We start from the raw sequence: 9733 nt of genomic DNA on the forward strand, positions 1-9733 counted from the left end.
TCCTACTAAACCCCTCAAAATTCATTGTGAAATACCCAAAATATATTGAAATATAGTATTGTCTTGCTGGAAGAAGGTATCGGACAAATAACATTTTCAACTGGGGCCAAGCTTAGGTAGATGCATGCAAGCTTGCGACAGCTTTAAGAATTGGAAGAAGATAGATAGGGCTTTTTTCCGAATATCTGGTTCGTGAATTTCAGGATTGTGTAACTGGAAGAAGATAGCTAGGAATTTTTTTTTTCGAATATCTGGTTCGTGAATTTCAACATTGTGTAATTGAAAATTGGTGTATGTATATGGAGTGGTGTTGCTTGAATAGCTATTAGGTGCACATATTTCGATGTTTTTGAGCCGGGATTCATTTTGATTAAACATCAGTTGTTTGCTTTTGCATCTTTCCATTTTCCTCCATTTTAAATGATTATTTCTTTCATCCAGATGCCTTTATATTGGGATCACTCAGGGGGGCTATTGGTTGGGACAAATAGGGGCCAAGTGGGAAAATTGTTCCAATAGAACAATTTTACCCCTTTGGGATATTTTGAGTGGGGTAAAGTGGGATAAAGTGGGATAATTGGATAATTTGTGCCTTTGATTTGACAATGCATGTGAGATAATTGATGATGTGATAGCTTATTAAAATATAATTTTATCTATTAATTACTTCTAAATTAACTTATCCAATTGGTTTAGTATATTATTTAGTATAGTATTATAATATAAATATTATTTTACTTTATATTAAATATAATATATTATACTATACTTACAAATTACTATTATTACTTATTATATTATATTAGCATGCTATACTATATATAACAATTAATTTAATATAATATCAATATATTTAATATAATATTTAATATAATATATTATTTTATTTATACAAAAATATAATATGTTATACAATAATTACTAATTAACATTAGATTAGTATATTACATTATATAATAATTGATATAATATATGAATAATATATATAATATAATACTTTAATAATATATTATTTAATTTAATATATTATAATATAGTATCATAGGATATAATGTACTTTATAAAATATTATAATATTTTACTTTATTCAATGTAATATTTTTATATCATAATATTCTTAACACATATTAAAAAGATAATAAAAATAATCATACTCAAAATTATAGAAAAATAAACATGCACATACTACTATACATAAAAATAAAATAAATATTCGCTTATCAATAATATCATACCCTATACAATATTACCTGAATAAATATCAATAATAATTACATATGTTAATCATACAAATATTATAATCCACAATTCAATCCAAATAAAAAATAATACGTTATACTATAATTACTATAATATTAATAATATATTACATAATAGTATAATACTATTAATATATGTTATTAAAATATTATATATATTAATATATGTTATTAAATTGTTATTAAATATAATATTATTAATATATGTTATTAAAAATATTATACCTTATTAAATTTTATATATTTATAACTATATATACATATATATATATTAGTATATATATATACTATACGCTATGTATATACTATATATAGTTATATATATTAAATGATAATGTATCAATAATTATACGTTAAAAGGTATCATGTTGACTAGTGTAATATATTATATTAATTTCAACATGTATAATATTATATAATATTATAATAAATACGTTATACTATAATTACTAATTAATATTATATAATAATATATTACATAATATTATTAATATATGTTATATTTTATATATCATGTCATATATTTATAATATAATTAGCATGTATTAGTTAAGTAATACAAAAGTATTTTAAAATTATCCCAATTACCTTCAAAGTGGAACAATATTGTTCTAATATAAAGGATGAGGTAAATTTTTACTATTGAGACAAATTTTTTGTATATGAGTGGGATAATTTTACCCCAAGTGGTGTAATTGTCTCACTAGTGTTCCAAAAAACCAATAACACAAAAATGTATTATCTTTGTTCCATTGTCCCAATGAATAACACTATGAAATAGAATCCCCAAAATTATCTCATTATCCCCTAAAATATCCCAACCAATAACCCCCCCCTAAGGGACAGGATTTTACTTTTTCTCAGAGATTTTATTTTTCTGATTGCATGGATAGAAGTTACATCAGTTTTATCACCGCTCAAACGAAGGGAGTGTTCACATATTTTTTTTTGAGCAATATCTTGCAAGAAAATTGGCACCACACAAAGTATGTAATTGCATTTGAGCTGAGGATTGACTGAAAAAAATGTCATTTTGCCGCATTCAACTGAGATGTTAACAGTGAATGAAGAAATTCAGTACCACTTGCAGATGATTATTGTTAAGTTGAGACTCAAGTAAGCACCGGTCTTACTCAATTCAAATAGTAATTATGTGGCTTAGGCTTGAAGGTTAGGGGTGAGTTGGTGATGTGGTCCATGGTAGCTTTTTATTTATCCTTCTTAGTGTTTCTATCAGAAATCCCCTTCTAAGATAGTCTTACTCAAGATCAGCTTTTTTTTGCCTATTTATTCTCTGGTGATCATCTAAATGTTCTGTTGCAAGAAAATACTAGAAAGTTTGTGAGTAAGGTATCTAATCCAGATAAAAGAAAATGGATAGTTTATTCAATCATCTTAAAATGTTGGTTGTTTTTAAGAAATTTTGGCATAGGCTTGTGTGCATTGCTTAGCTCTCCACTATATGAGGCATTGCGATATAATGCTTCTGAACAGCGTTTTTCTTCTACAAAATGACCTTAACTCTGGCGGTTTAACACTGTCTCCCCTCGTAGGATGTAGTGGATTTGATTCTTCTTATGGGGTATTTCTACCTTTAAGGGAGCTTTCTTCCTTAACTTCTAGGAGTTTTTTTCCCCTTGTGCTTTCTCAACTCTCGTAAAGAGGAAAAAGGGTCAATGCTGTGAAGAGTATATGCACATAACTTTCTCAAGGAACAGTTGATTTTCACTAGAATAAAGCTAAGCATGAACACTGAAGCTAATATTAAGAATGACATGGCGTGACTTCATAAGGTAAGTGTTTGTGCTTTTTAAGAATAAGTTATTGAAGTATATGATGCAATTACATAATTTGAGTTGATATCATTATATGACTAGTAACTTATGTAATATAATTCTTGATTACATCTACTAGGAGTATAATTCTTTTTCATTTGATATCAATAGTTTATTTAGTCTTTTGGCGTATGAGACAGTTCTATATCTTAGATTATTTATCTGTGGATCATTCCTGACTTATGATTGCCAACAAATGTTGACAATGCAAATATCTACTCATGAAGTACAGTGTTGGGTGGTATATAGTTGGATTTGTTTGGTATACTTTGTACCAGTTTAGCGAATCTATTTTGATAGTGAACACATGTTTAATGCAATTACATGCCTAGAATGAAAATACCCACTTATGATATATTGTTATGGATAGGACATTGTTTCTAAAATCAGTCGAGGCACTTGGCCGGACAATTGGAGGCAGCCTACAAGCGAACAAATTAAATTAGGTGATCTTTCGCCTATCAAAAATGGAAAAAGATTTCTCTTAGTAATTAATCATTGTGTATGCAAATATTAGGCCATATATAGAACATTGTAAGAAAGGAAAATTCTCATGAAGAGAACTACAATAATTATAATGAAGGAAATTTCCCAAGGAAAAACATAGCATATTTAATATTCCCTCGTAAAATCTCGGTTTTTTTTACTGAGTTTGGACAAAAGAATGAAAATTCAAAATTGGTCTGAGCCTTGGTGAAACTTTAGAAGCCAATCGTGTTGACAAGCAAAGCACCAAAACTGATAAGATAGATGACAATTACCATAGGTGGAGAAGAACTGGATGATTCTAGGGCTTGAACTGTTAGGGATTGGTTTTGAGCACATTGAATTGAAAGTAAACATCGCATCTTTTTTTTCCCCAAATTGAGTGGAAGTGGTACAATTGCATGTTTGACGAAGACTTGGTTCATTATTTTTCTTAAAATTCAGTTTGTATAATCGTTAAAGGTTTGCAATCTGGTCGTTTCCAACTTTCTATGAATCTCATCCCTATCCCTTAATCCAACCTCAATAATTGTAAGAACCATTCTTTCTAACTTGTCTCCACTGGCCCAATTTTCCTTCATATAATTAAATTCCTTCTTTCTCTCCCTTGATTTCTCTTCCAATTCCAATCCCTTAAATTCACGATGACATGAATAATGAGGCTTTTTTTTGTACCTTTAGAGAAGCTATTATTCAAAAAAAAAAAAGTTTATCATGTGTAAAACTCATATGGAAAGGTACATTCCAGTGACTATCTAATGGATGGAAAAGTAGTGCTAATGGTAGAAGAACTATTGGGTGCGAAAGTGGGAAAAAAATCCTTCTAATTTACATGTGTCAGTCAAGATATACCAGTCAAATGTAGAGACAGATAGTGAGAGGCCTATGAAGCACGGACAGGCATAACATGAAGCCGTGTCGTGTCGTGTCCGTGTCGGATACACGTGTCGAACACACGTATCCTATGTATGCATAACATGAAGCCGTGTCGTGTCGTGTCCGTGTCGGATACACGTGTCGAACACACGTATCCTATGTATTTTTTAGGATTTGCCTCGTGTCGGCGTGTCGGATGGCCGTGTCGGATCCATGTCCGTGCTACATGAGAGCCTTAGTTTATCTTTGGCCTATTGAGAAGCCGATCCACCAGGTGGTTTGGTGAATTGCTTTTACATGTACATGTAACCAGAATATGTCAGGATTAATTACATTATGGTACCTTATAGTATGATTTAACTATATGGGTGACGCTGAGGTTTGGGTATCCACAAGGGTAACCCTGAGTTAGATGCCCAGTGTGAAAGTGCTAATGAAGCTTAACTTTGCATATGAAAAAGACAAAAATACTGTTTCATATGAATACAATTTGCTCACCATTTGGCTGGATTTAATCTAAGTTACTTAAGTGGAATCTAGGGGACCATACAAAGTTCAGTGATTGAAACAAGCTGAACGAATTATTAAGAAGGGATATATACCACTCAAATCATGGATATTTGCAAAAATACCCTCCAAATCTCAATATTTGCAAAACCACCCCTCAAATCGTCAATTTTGGAAAAAATTACCCCAAAGCAATTAATCATCAACTTTGGTAAGCTAATTTGTAATCGCAATGTAAAAATTATCAACAAAATAGTCAAATCTTTAGCACCAAGTTGTTGATTTGTTGATTTTAGGGATATTTTCCCAAGGTTGGTGATTCGAGGGGTGCTTTGCAAATACCACAATTTGGGGGGTATTTTGCAAATACCCATGATTTAAGGGGTATATATGCAACTAACCCTATTAGAACAAATCCTTTTATGAAAGGGTTTTTAGAAATCAGTCCCTCAAATCTTTGGTAACCCCATATTAGTTCCTCAAGTCTTTAAAATTGCTTAAGAATTGAGGGGCTAATATGGAATTATTGAAGATTTGCGAGACCAGTACTAAATAACCCTTTTATATAAAATGATTTGAGGGACTAATGAGGAACTATAAAGATTTTGACGGAATAATTGAAGATTTGAGGGATTAATTTCTTAATAAAATGATTTCAGGGACTAATTAGGGCTACCTTTGTAGATACTTAGACCCCGGATCGTGGACTTACATTATACCACAAGGTACCAGAGTGTAAAAAGGGTATTTTAGGAATTCTCATATTGTGTTAGTTGTCATGTTACTAAAAAAACAAACGGTGTTAATAAATTGTAGCCCGTGTAATTACATTATACTACAAGGTACCGGAATGTAATTAATCCAAATATGTTATATTGTAGCCCTAAGTAAACTAACCTATAAGGAGTAAGTTCATCTGCTGATTGAGTTGAATCTGGACTTAAATGTTTACAGAAACGAAGGTTATATAAGAAAGATATCCAGGTCCATGTTTTCTGTCTAGATATGCTTTCAGCTATGCCCTACCTTTTCTTGATCATTAACATACTGCTAGTTTTAATGTCACATTCCTGCAAGGTGAATAACGACCTTTCTTTCCTTGCTCGTCTTTCAGGGCTATGTGATTTATCGTGTCAAGGTCAGACGTGGAGGTCGAAAGAGGCCAGTTCCCAAGGGAACTGTGTATAGTAAGCCAAAGAACCAAGGTATCACTCAACTCAAGTTCCAAAGAAATAAGAGGTCGGTTGCCGAGGAGAGGGCTGGGCTAAAACTTGGAGGCCTGAAAAGTCCTCAACTCTTACTGGATTAACGAGGTTAAAAAATCTGAATGAGGAGAAAGCATCCTGCATGTATAGGTCTCTTATATAAAATCATACGAGGAAGGACATCGTGACATGTCCCATTGTCAATTCTAAGTAAACCTAGGGTACCACTGCATTCAGAATATTGTACTAGTGCAATCAACTTTAATATCTGTGTTCGACGGATGTTGTGATCTCCTTACTCCCAGTATAGTTTCTATTCTCTACATGTATGTCTGAATTGTCTCTATATCGTCTTCATATGTTGTAGGACTCAACCTACAAATACTTTGAGGTCATCCTTGTGGATGCTGCTCACAACGCTATCCGCAACAAGCCAGGGATCAACTGGATATGCAAGGGTGTGCACAAGCACCGCGAGCTCCGTGGGCTTACTTCTGCTGGCAAGGAGTATAGAGGTCTTAGAGGAAAAGGTCATCTTTACCATAAGAACAGGCCATCTAGAAGGGCAACTTGGAAGAGGAACCAGGCGAAGTCCCTTCGCCGATATCGCTGAGCTTGTTGAAAGGCTTGAGTGTCGAAGTTTTCTTACTTGTGCTTTTGATAGTTTATTTGAGTACTATTTTTTTAATTTACTACCTTCTATACGTTTGGTGTTTGATTGTCAGAAATTTGATGCATTGTTGTGGTTCTAGACTAGTTATTCTCAAACGCTGTAGCCTCTTGGTACCTGCTTTAACGGACTTGCTCTTCCTATGGGCCTTTGGCTGAGTTACTTTTATTCATAAATTTTATTTTTTCAAGTACTACTATTGGAGACGTAAAAAAAAAAATAGTAAGAAAGCAAAAAACTATTTTTAGAGAAGCAAAAATAAAGAAACTAGGAGAAAAGTAGATATATAAAAACAATTATTTGGCTTATCTTCATAAATGGATACATTGAAAGAAAAAGAAGCAAAAAATAAGGTGGAGGTAAAAAAAGAAAGAAAATAAAGTAGAGAACTTGGTTGGTAATAGCAAACTAAGAAAGCTTTGGGAGTTTCGAACCTGTGACCTCTTAGAACATAGCAACACTAGTACAGCTGGGCTATAAGTCACTTATGTTTACTAACAGATATGTATAATATATATAGAAAACTTATAAATATGAGGTGGTTCAACTGAACCAGTTTGAACAGGCATGGGTCCGCCCCTGGTTACCGAGCTCTCAGATTTTAGCTTGTTTGACAAAACAGGATCGCGTCCTCTGCAGATAATTAAGATCTGAAATTATATGCAGAATTTGCTATGTTTATACGTCTGAATGTGTCTATTTTTTTGCATTGCTGATCACAGAGAATTTAAGGTTGCTATTTAGAATTAAGGAACATTTGTACCTCGATGTTTTTCGAATAAGAAACACTAGAGGCACACCCTTGGACACAATCCTAACCACACCCCCTCATCTGCTACAGTGCAGGGGGCCTCACATGGGATTTTTTTTTAAAATCCCATGTGGGGCCCCCTGCACTGTAGCAGATGAGGGGGTGTGGTTGGGATTGTGTCCAATGGTGTGCCTCTAGTGCCACTCCTTAATTGGACGTGGACTCTCCCAGCCTTGGAACTTTTTGCTAGGTTTAACTTCTGATGTAAACACAATAAAAAATAATTGATGGAGATAATTTGTACATTTAAGCACAATATAGTTCTGAATCCATGTAAATTAGCTGAAAAGTTTGCAAAGTGCAAAGCTAAAGGAGGATAAACATCAGTCCCTACCAAAAAGAAAGGGAATAATAACACATCCCTATATCCAAATTATTGTCATCTAAGGTAAAAGGTGATTGATAAAAAAGTGAATCATTATAAAGACAATACTCATTGTCCCTTAATTCTCAAGCAAAGCCTGATATTAGGCTGGCATGAATTATTCACATTTTATCTAGTTCAGATTTTGTGTGACGCATAGGACGAGAACCGCCAGAATGGCCCGGCTAGCATGGGACAACATATATATGAAGCTCTGAATGTCATCTCATTTGGAATATATTTGTATATTAAAATAATAGGAAATATTTTGCAAAATAATTACCATGAGGTTTGAACCGTTGTGTGTAATTAAGACTATCATAAACATTTTCTGTTAGAAAAACTTAGAATTACCTTTTTTAAAAGCAAAGCCTGCACCGTTGATAACTGTGGCTAAGGACTACAATCGTTTGAATAATAAAAGTCTAAACTAAGCTTGAAAATAGCGAAGGAAAAAATGTTAGTATAAAAATATATATAAAAGGCATGAAAAGTTGTTCAAATGTCACCTGCGGAATACATGATGAGTACTTATACAATTGTCGTTATGTGTATTTAGAAGGATTCATGGTTTTCTCTTAAATTTTTTATACTTTATGGCTAGTTGCATGTCTATGTGATCCACCCAATCCTATATGGCTAGTTGCACGTATATGTGATCCACGTTTTGCACGGTCCACAAAATCCCACCCAATTCTTTGTCACTCATGCTAAAGTTTGGTAATTAAGTAAGGATTCTCCCTAAAGGCGGAAATGGCAATGATGAGCATATGCCTCATTTTTCCTACCCTTTGTTATCACGCTGCTAACTATAGCTCCTTTGCTACAGACAACAGCACCCTACGCATAAAAAAAAAAAAAGCCCACACAAAGCAAATGATGGGTTGTTCTGTGACTGCTGCTGTTTTGGCTTGTCAAAGTTTGAAAAAACATTCCCAACTCTTTTTGTGCGTGTCTGTATAGAATGTCTACTACGTACAGAGCAGTACTTTTTGACTATCTGTACGGCCTACAGCCAAGTCATGTCACTGTTGGAAATGATTAGAGAAGGATCTAAGTATCATTAGCATGGAGATAATCTTTAATTTAACCTTAAACAATATTAAGTGTGAATATAAGAAAGCTAGGGATCTATGTATCACTAGTATCGCGACCAAGAGATGTGTACATCATTTGATATTTAGTAACTCTAGAAACATTATAAAACATTAATTAGGAGTTTTTGCTTTTTGTCATGCATAAAAATTGCTCTTGTTTAGAGGTTACCTTTCCCGGATCTTTTAGAAGGATCGCCACGCATCTACTATTGATCTTCGAACAATGGTCGGAGGGGGACCACACCGATACGGCGAGAAGCCCCCACATATTACCCTACAACTATCGTATAAAGTACCAACTTGATTGGAGAAGGAGATGATGACTTTTGAAGGTTTACGACCTTTTCTCTCATTTTTTTTCATCATGAAAACCCTATATTTGGATAGGTCTGTCTCAAGCTGTTGTATTCGCGAATAGAGCGCTGCTTCAGTGTCAGTGTTCTATGCGCTCACATGCTCACATTGCCAGCGCTTCTTCATCTCCAGAGAGCGGGTCCATATAGCGACTCCCATGATATCAAGCCAAAAAGTTTAGGATCCCCTTAGAGCTGAAGAGGAACTTCCAGGCCCTAGTTAGTGATACAATTTTTTTTGTTTCCAAGGAAGCCTGCTGTAGTACTGAA

General features: G+C 33.5%; 1 long non-coding RNA gene across 1 annotated transcript in view; it reads left to right on the forward strand.

Annotated features, from left to right (window-relative positions):
- LOC109825020 overlaps positions 1 to 6989 on the forward strand; it is an 8650-nt gene extending 1661 nt beyond the window's left edge. Inside the window, exons 2-3 of the long non-coding RNA XR_002242879.1 lie at positions 6078 to 6168; positions 6536 to 6989. This is a non-coding gene — a long non-coding RNA (uncharacterized LOC109825020). The remainder of the gene's footprint in view (positions 1 to 6077; positions 6169 to 6535) is intronic.

The sequence above is a fragment of the Asparagus officinalis genome, chromosome 1 (genome assembly GCF_001876935.1).
Source record: "Asparagus officinalis chromosome 1, Aspof.V1, whole genome shotgun sequence".
In the NCBI taxonomy this organism is placed as follows: Eukaryota; Viridiplantae; Streptophyta; class Magnoliopsida; order Asparagales; family Asparagaceae; genus Asparagus; species Asparagus officinalis.